Source organism: Eubalaena glacialis, chromosome 5 (assembly GCF_028564815.1).
Source record: "Eubalaena glacialis isolate mEubGla1 chromosome 5, mEubGla1.1.hap2.+ XY, whole genome shotgun sequence".
In the NCBI taxonomy this organism is placed as follows: domain Eukaryota; kingdom Metazoa; phylum Chordata; class Mammalia; order Artiodactyla; family Balaenidae; genus Eubalaena; species Eubalaena glacialis.
In genome coordinates this window covers 69,895,643-69,904,543 of record NC_083720.1, presented here as the reverse complement: position 1 = coordinate 69,904,543, position 8,901 = coordinate 69,895,643, and positions in this window count along the sequence as shown.

Below are 8,901 nucleotides of genomic sequence, written 5' to 3'. Positions count from 1 at the left end.
TTTTCTGTAACAGGATTAATGTATTAACATATCTAAAGAGAGATTATATGATTTAGGAGAAAAGTGTCACTTCAAGGCCAGATATCTATGCAGAGCATTTTACAAAAGGCAGTAGCATTTTTACCATCTTCCTTTCATCCAGCTTCCAGCAAATCCTACCTCTGCACCCCTCTTCATCTGACTTTTTTGCTGGTTCTTTTGGCATTTATATCCACATTAGTTTACATTGCTATTTCTTATTTACATCTTGGTATGTTATATGTTAACTTCCTATTGATGTTGTTGATTTAGATCTCCATACCTAACCTTACCACGGGCACTTATCCTCCAGTACAGTTGTATAATGATTTTGTTTGTATATCACTATTCAGTTGTTATTATGATATGAAAATATTAACAGCTGAGCAATGTACTATAACAACAACAACAGCAACAGCAACAACAAACTCTTCCTTCTTCAGCATTCACTCTGCAGGATAGTGATGCAATTTCCTTTCTTCTACAGTCTTTTTCTTGGAGGTTATTTCATTAATGAATTTACTTCTCACTCTTTCTCTTTTTTAATTATTCAGCCATTTTAATGTATCTACCACAGTTGTTCTCCCAAGTACGTCTCCTCTTAGTGCATTAAAAAAAAAAATCAAGTACACTATTAATTTTATCTTTTTCTTTAATCTCACTGCTGGAATCTTCCCTTCATTAGTTCCAATCTGGCTGTTGTCTGGGTCCACTGGGCAGCACTGTCCTGGCACTGGCAGCTGCATACACCATCAGCCTGTCGATTACTTCACCTCTTTTCTTGGTATCATCCCTCTTATGTTGGAGGTCCCACATTTCCATTTTTCTTGGTTTAATTTCTTATTTAGCTGCAGCACATCTTCAAGTCACTATCTGAGAAGTGATTTAAGAAATGATTTTTGATACATTGATTGTCTGAAAATATATTTTTTATACTATCAAACTTCAGAGTTCGATGATGGAATTAGTTTTTCCCCAAAATTTGATGCTCTATTGTTCGCTAACTACCAGTGCCATCATTGAGAAATCTAAAGCTAATCTGATTTCTGAACATTGGTGTGTTTTTATTTATTTATTTTTTTGATATCTCCTTTTGAACGTGGTATTCTTAAATTCTAGTAATTGCTTTGATGTGGATCTTTCTCCATCCATTGTGCTGGGCAGCAAAACTATACAGCTGGATGCTGGTTTCTTTGGGTCCGTAATGTTTTGATGTATTATTTATTTGATAACTCCTTTCTCTTTGTTTCTTCTATTTTAAAATTGGTATGATTTTAGTATAGACTTTGTGCTAATCTTCCAAACTTTTCTTTCCTACTTTGTCTTTTAATCTATTTTCTAGAAGATGTCTTCAAATTCATCTTTTTATCCTTGTAAAGGATTTTTGTTTTACTATTATATTTTTAATTTCTTAAATCTCTTTTCTTCTTTGCATGTTCCTCTATTAGTAGTTGTCTGTGCTTGTTTCAGAGTTGCAATATATATTTTTTGCACCTCAGGATATCAAATAAAGCCTTTTGGAGTCTTCCCATCCTCTTTGCTTTCCCTGGTTCCTCTAACTTTCTTTTTACTGTCTGTTTTAGTCTCTTTCACTTCAAAGCCTTTTTTGAAATGTCTATTGATCCTTGGTTAAATGTTTCTATTTAGGACTGATACACTAAATCTTCAGAATCTTTGTATGTGTTTTTGGGGAAAGGAGACTTGTTACCTGATAGGATTCATAGTAAAGTGATCTCAACCTATTGGAGATCCACATAACGCAGGGTCTGTTCTCTTGGGACCATTTTTCTTGAAAATGAAATCATCTTGTCTGCTAGCTGGGAAATATACATCTGACTGACAACATTTCTGAAGCTAAGAGAAGAGAGCTAGATGTGTCTGATCTGCTCTCACCTGTGCCTAGTTTCCTCCAAGGTCTAGTTCTTCTAGCTTAATATCTCCAGAAAGGGAATCCTGAAATCTAATAACTATTTATATAGACTTTCAACCACTCCTCTTATTTTTATCCTTACTGCTACTCCTACTTTCAGAGTTATGAGCTTCTTCCAATTCCTTAATCCTTCTGGATTTCTAAAGGATATCAGCTTGTTTTTGCTTAGCACATTGCATAACTGAATTTCAGCTTTATCAGGGCTGGCACATTAGTTATCATTTATCCATCTGCTTTACTTTTCTCACTTTTTTCTCCTTATCTTTGTGGGTTTTATCCTTCTTTCTAATTTAGTAGGGTTTTGGGATGGAGAAGATGTAAATCAATCTTCAAAATCATGTAATGGAGGAAGTTCTAAATAATTTTATTTCAAAAGTAACAAAATTAATTCTACCTCCTCCCAAGATATATAATTTTTTTAGAAAAAATAGGAACTGTTGCCATGTCTCAGATTACAAAGCAAGAGTCAATGACATTGACTATGGTTGCCCTTATAATGTTATAAACCAGGATTTGAACAGAGTCAAATGCTACCTTATGCAGTTATTCTATAGCTACCAATGTTAAAAAAAAAAAAGCTGTTATATATAATGATTTTTCTATAATGATTTAATGATAGTTAATGATAACTATAATAGTTAATGATAACTATAATGATTTTTCTGAGCACTGTGAAAAGGGAACACATTCAAGTAGAAAATAAGGGTTCTTTGGTTTGAGTTCCCATGAGAATCTTTCTTAAGGCAGAAAAGTGGTCACAAGCATGGTAGCTTCAAAAGTTAGCATCAATGTAACCTAATTAATTAACTTTCTCTATTTGTATATCATTCTTATGAGCTTTTGATTTAAGCCTAGACTTAAGAAGCAGATGCATTCTTGGTGTGCTGACAAATCAGGTTTTGAATATACAAGGTTTAAGGACAGATTTTGAGCCAACAGAATTTCAACAAGATGGATGTGGTACTGAGTTGGAGAACAAGGTTCAGAAAATATCTTTAAAAAGTGAAGATGGGAAGTTAATATTTCAAACACAGAAATGGTCCAGTGAGTAAAGAGGAGCCACTGAAATTGAAACTATTGAGACTGAAGTCAGCACCTAGTTCCACTATGGTTCCTGGAAGCCGGGTGTGTCAATTAGGAACCATATAGCAAAACAGAGAGCCCGTATGAAGGATTTGGAAGAGCCTGAAAGCCGGACAGGGTTATCAGTGAGGAAACCAGGAGTTAGTCACCACCATCCTTAGGAAAGGGGGGACATAGGGAAAAAGTGGCTATTGGACTTTAGGAACTGGGGCTGCCTGGCAGGAGCTGAAACTATTGTAGAAAAGAATCTGTTAATGTTGATTCCACTGGAAGTGGAGAAAGAGAGAAATACTCTAGTTTTTCCTTTCCTCCTGGCCTCCAATATCCCACAGTGCTTCCCATTGATCAGCTCTAACTGGAAGCTAATTATCAGGGAATCTTAGAAAATATAATTTTCAGGATCAGGGCAGGGAATGCAAGGAAGATTTTAAATGAATTAAAATCTGTCATTCAGGGTCTAGATACTCTCCCATAGGTACTGTATTTTTAAGCCAGCAAATAAGCACTGGAGTGGCAGAGGACAGCCACGCTGACTTTCTGACTGGGTCTTTTTGAACACCTGAATATTGACAACTTTCTCTGCAGTGGGATCCTTAGTAAGTGTTCATGCGGGACATAATTATTCCCATAGTTTGGACTCATTCCTAAGCTATATATCTTTTTACAACTCTGTCAAAACTTCTTGCCCCCAGAACTTCAATCTTGCTCCTGCTGAGTTCCAAAAAACCCAGATAATCTGTTAGCAACTGAGCAGAAATTAGTGCATATTTTTACTTCAGCATATCTCTCCATCTTGTAAAAGAGACAACAGGATATACTAGAAGAACTTCATTGTAGTGGGTAAATATCAACTTTTACCTGCCCTTTTCTACTCTACTGATTTGCTACAGTTCCACATCTGGAATAGCAGCTGCAATCAGATACCCCACCTAATTAAGCTTACAAGAATTCAGTCATTCTCAAAGACCCATCTGTCTTTGAAAGTAGTTAAATCTAGAGTTAAATGGGCTGTGATATAAATCATTAGCATCTTTAGAGTCTTTGGTGGTAGTACTTATTTCTCTGAATTTTCTAGTGATAAAATATTGCTTTTTATTTACTATTTTCTTAGACAGGATGAACTATAATAGCTTGGCTCCTCCTTCTATAATAACTCTTACTCAGGATCCTGCCAACTGCTTACATTATTTCCAGAAACCAGAAACCCTGGAACTGGGAGAGCCAAACACAGGTGTCCTACTGGGTATATGGTGAAGTGGATATAGGCCAAAATTGCATTTTTAAATTTGATCCTCAACAACAACTTTGTGTATTTGCCCATGAAGTAGCATCAATTCAGTCAGTGATCAATATTAAGTTTGGCAGGATCTTTTGGAGAAAGCCAGGAGGTATATATTATTATCTGTTTATGATTTTCATTATAAGATGTTTCATCATGAATACCTAACATCCTCTGACTTCAGGGATACTGGGTCTGTTAAGGGATTTAGTTCTGAAAATTCAATGAGAAGTTATGACTCTCCACTGAAATGACTAGCTCTGGACTTCTGCCCATCTAATTTGGAGATTTTTTTTCCATTTGTGTAAATCAAGTATGGTCATAGTGCACATTCTATATTAATGTTGTGGTCAAAGCTTGCCACAAATGTCACTGGGGATTAAGTGATTTTGATAATAATGATGTTGGGCTTCCTGGAATGGTTATCACTGAAAATCTGCTTGTGGTATTTATGTTACTCCTTTGACTCACCCACTTGGTAACTTTCTGCCCATAGGAATCAGGGAGTCCATTTCAGCCATAGCATGGAAGCATCTCTACTCAGCATCCTAGCCCAACAAAAATCACACATTCTCTCAAAGACTTTTAAAGCTACTAGTGCTCTGGCAACAATGCATTTCTCAATATAATTAAGGCATACCTTGCTTTCTGGGAAATAGAAGATAGCTGAGTGGGCGATAACTGGCAAATCCACTTTACCCTTCCTCTTTCACAGAGCATTTGGATTCCTTCTTTAAATCATACCAAGATGTTTCTTTGGCATCTCAACTCAGTTTAGCCAGGGCGACTCTTTAGTAAAGATTTCAGTTACCACATTCAAATGCTCAGTGTAAAATGTTGATCTTGATTTCTGCAGTAAGTGCACTCATTTTAAAATTATACCTCAGCTGACATTTTATTCCCCTCTCTTTCTAGAGTCTTTAAATTAATTCCCCTTCTGATTACCCAAATTCTTGCTGATATAAAATTGGAAAAGTTTAAAAAATTTTGGCATGCACCTCTTAGTTTCGGTGGGCTGGCTTTTCAACTACTTCCTTATCATTCAAGGATTCAGCTGTGATATGACTGTGATTATGGATCTGGTGATAATAGGGAAGGCAAGGATGGAGCCCAGAGAGAAGTGGCTTCCTCTTATATGATGACAGGGTCAGCTGCATATAAGAATACTTCAGAGGAAACAAGAGAAAGGACTCTTTTGGCTGATTGGGTTTGTGGATACATGACATGCTGAATCCTCGGAATTCTCCCATACAAATTTATCCCAATTCTGGCTTCCTCCTTCCCTAGTGGTGTCAGAGTCTTCAAATAATAATCCTGAAACAACTGTGAATTCACTTGATGTCAGACTTTGTCAATCTGTAGGATAAAAAGTGTGCTTTTTAATTTTGAGATATAGTCATCTTTGATATTGAAAGTGTGGCAATTCTTTTAACATCATTATACTCTCACGGCTTCCATCTGTGCCTTGAACCAAAATTATAGATATTTTGTCATTCTCTTTTCTTAAGCCACTCAGTGCTGTAAAGGCAGCTACCTCATCCCACAGTCTTTGACTTCCTAATAGACTTTATATTTAGAAGTAGCAATGCAAACCCTAAAGCCTGGCCATCATTTTAGGGAGATAATTTAACTGTTCTATCATCATACACCATGGGGTTTCAGGTTACTATACCCCATTAGTGGATTTTCACTCTAACACTTCAGCAAATTAAATACAATCACTGTAGTTGGTTGAATAATGTCCCCCAGAAATTCACATCCACCTGGAACCTCAGAATGTGACCTTATTTGGAAATAGGGCCTTTGCAGATGCAATTAAGGAATGATAGAGATTAGATCATACTAAATTAGAATGAGCCTGAATCCAGTGAGAGTGTCCTTATAAGAGAGAGAAAAGGACACACAGAGATACAGAGGTCATGTGAAGATAGAGGCGGGCATTGGAGTTTTGTTGCCACAAGCCAAGAAATACCAGGAGCCAGCAGAAACTGGAAGAAGCAAGGAAAGATTCTCCCGTAGAGCCTTTGGAAGGAATATGACTCTGCCATACCTTGATTTCAGCCTTCTGGCCTCTGGAACTGTGAGAGAATAAAGTTTTGTTGATTTAAGCCACCAACTCTGTGATAATTTGTTACAGCAGCCCTAAGAAACTAATACAGTTACAAATTACAGTTTTCTTTATTTGCCAGAGTTATGTGCACTATTCTGATTTTATCTATTTCTGTACAAGTCAGGATTTTTAGTTGGAAGAAAAAAATGCAAAACTGCTTCTTTCTGAATTAAAAAAAAAGCAGTAATTTATTGAAGATATAGAACACTCACAGGATCCCTGTGAAGGCTTGGGGATGAAGCTCAGAAAATGGATAGAAAATGAGTGGCAGTCTGGTCAGTCAAAACCAGTCCAAATCAAGGCCCCAAGCTGCCACAGTCATTGGGCACCAGACTGAAGATCTGTCCCTCTTCAGCTGCCCTGGACCCTGCATAACACCACTGGTCCTGCTGCCCTGCTTCCTGGCTCCTGGACACTGTAGATGCTTCTGCCACAGCCATGATGAAGTCTCTCTCCCTGTTTCTTGGTCTCATGAGACGCAAATTCAGAGTCTTAAGGGGTCACGTTAGATTATCCTAGCCTAGATCACGTTTCCATGACCTAATGTGCAGAAAGGCAAACGAGGTGCTGAACTTGCAAGCATCTGTCCTCAGTAATGGATGAGGACTTTTCACAATCACAGAAAGGAGGTCTGAGGTGGGGAGGCAAAATAAAAATAAACTGAAACAAAACCAAGCAAAAAAACCTCACAAATGTGCATTGTACATATTTATCTAAGGCCAGTTCCATTGACTCTGTAGAAAGAAGAAATTCCTTCTAGACTCTGTCAAAATTTGACATAATAGTCATAGTTAGAAGGTGGGAAAAGTTGCATTAGGTTCTGTTATTCAAATACGTATTTTTCTAGTAGAAAAAAAGATGAACGGTAATAGTTGTTCCTTGCATCTCACTAATGACAATTTATGAAATACTTAGAACAATAGTATATTTGCCTTTTTTGTTTATCCCCAAGAGATCTTTGCCCATAATTAAGCATTATGGTATCTTTGCCAGTGTCATATTCAGAATTAAACTCAGGTAACCGATAATTTTAATGAAAATGAAAGTTTTATTTACCTACATGCAAAAATATTAGGTACAATATTAATAAAACTCAAGGCCTTGATATTGTTATATAAGGAAATTAAGTGAATGAAAAAAGCCACTTTAAATGTAAATTCATTATATTATTTCAAAGGAAATTTACTGATAGATCAAAAACAAAAATGCTAAATTGAGTTTAATAGATCACATGAGATGAAGGCATATTGATGGACTATGGCAATTCCTTATTGTCTGGGAAAGTCAGATTAATTGCTGTCGCTGGAAGTACCCAAAAGAAACTTACTAACTAAATAAAAAAATCAATTTTCCTAACTTATGCTGTCACTGCTTGAAGTTTAAATACACATGACTGAATGGCTTGTCTTTATGCTTGTCACGTAGTATGTGAAAATAAGTCACCAGTGTAGCATACATTACATTTATCAAAGATTTATGAATTGGAAGAAACACACTATGATGTCATGTTACTTTACTGCAACTCTGCTGTAGCATACATTTCTGGTAAACTTTAGAGAAGGATGGGGATCTGGAAAGGTTTGGCAAATATTTTCAGCATATGAGTACCACACAATCTAAAATTAAAAGGCTTTTCTTATACTACCTTTATTTGAAATTAATAATATTTGTTCTAAAATCACACTTGTGGTAAGTGTTGCTGTTTGCTTAGCTCCTCCTTCATTCCATCAATCTTCTAGTATCCTTCGAATGCAGATGTTGGAAAATTAAAAATTACGTTTTCAATATTCCTTTGTTGCTAAGGTTCTGGATTCTAATTGATTCCCACCAAGAAGAGCCATCCATGTGAGAGTTGGAAATCCCAAGTGAGAATGAAGACATCTTCCTGCCCTTTTGACTATTTTCTGCTGGTAGGCAGGGTCATGGAGATATGAAATTTTTTTGCAGCAGTGTTCCAGTTTCTCTTTGCCAGCTTCCTGGTTATAGAAGTTGTTATCATTTTCCGGGATCCAAGCACCAGTTTTGTGTGTTGGGAGACATTTGTGGTAGTGTTGGCTTCCTGATGTCTGGAATACAGCCACGGCAGCTGTATCATCTTCATCTCAATAGTTTCAGTGGTGGAGCTTTCGTTTTATTGGTAGGAGCTCCCTTGGCTGGCAAGTTCTCATGGTTTGGAAATTACTCCTGATTTCGCAGACTAAATTGCACTCCTCCAACCCTTCCAATGATTTTATGGGCACTTAAATCCCTTTCTAAATAAATGCAGGGTGCTTTTGTGTTTCCTGTTTACTGTGTAGAACACTAACTGATAAAACACTTAAAAATAATCTGACCAGACAATTTCATCTGTCTCCTAAAAATGAATTATGGAAACCAACAAAGTGTAGGCAGTTCAGTTTGAAGAATGGACACACCCTTGGAGAGGTAGCCAGTTAGATCTCTTCTCCCAGAAGAGTTTGGCTTTAGCTGAACCATAACCTC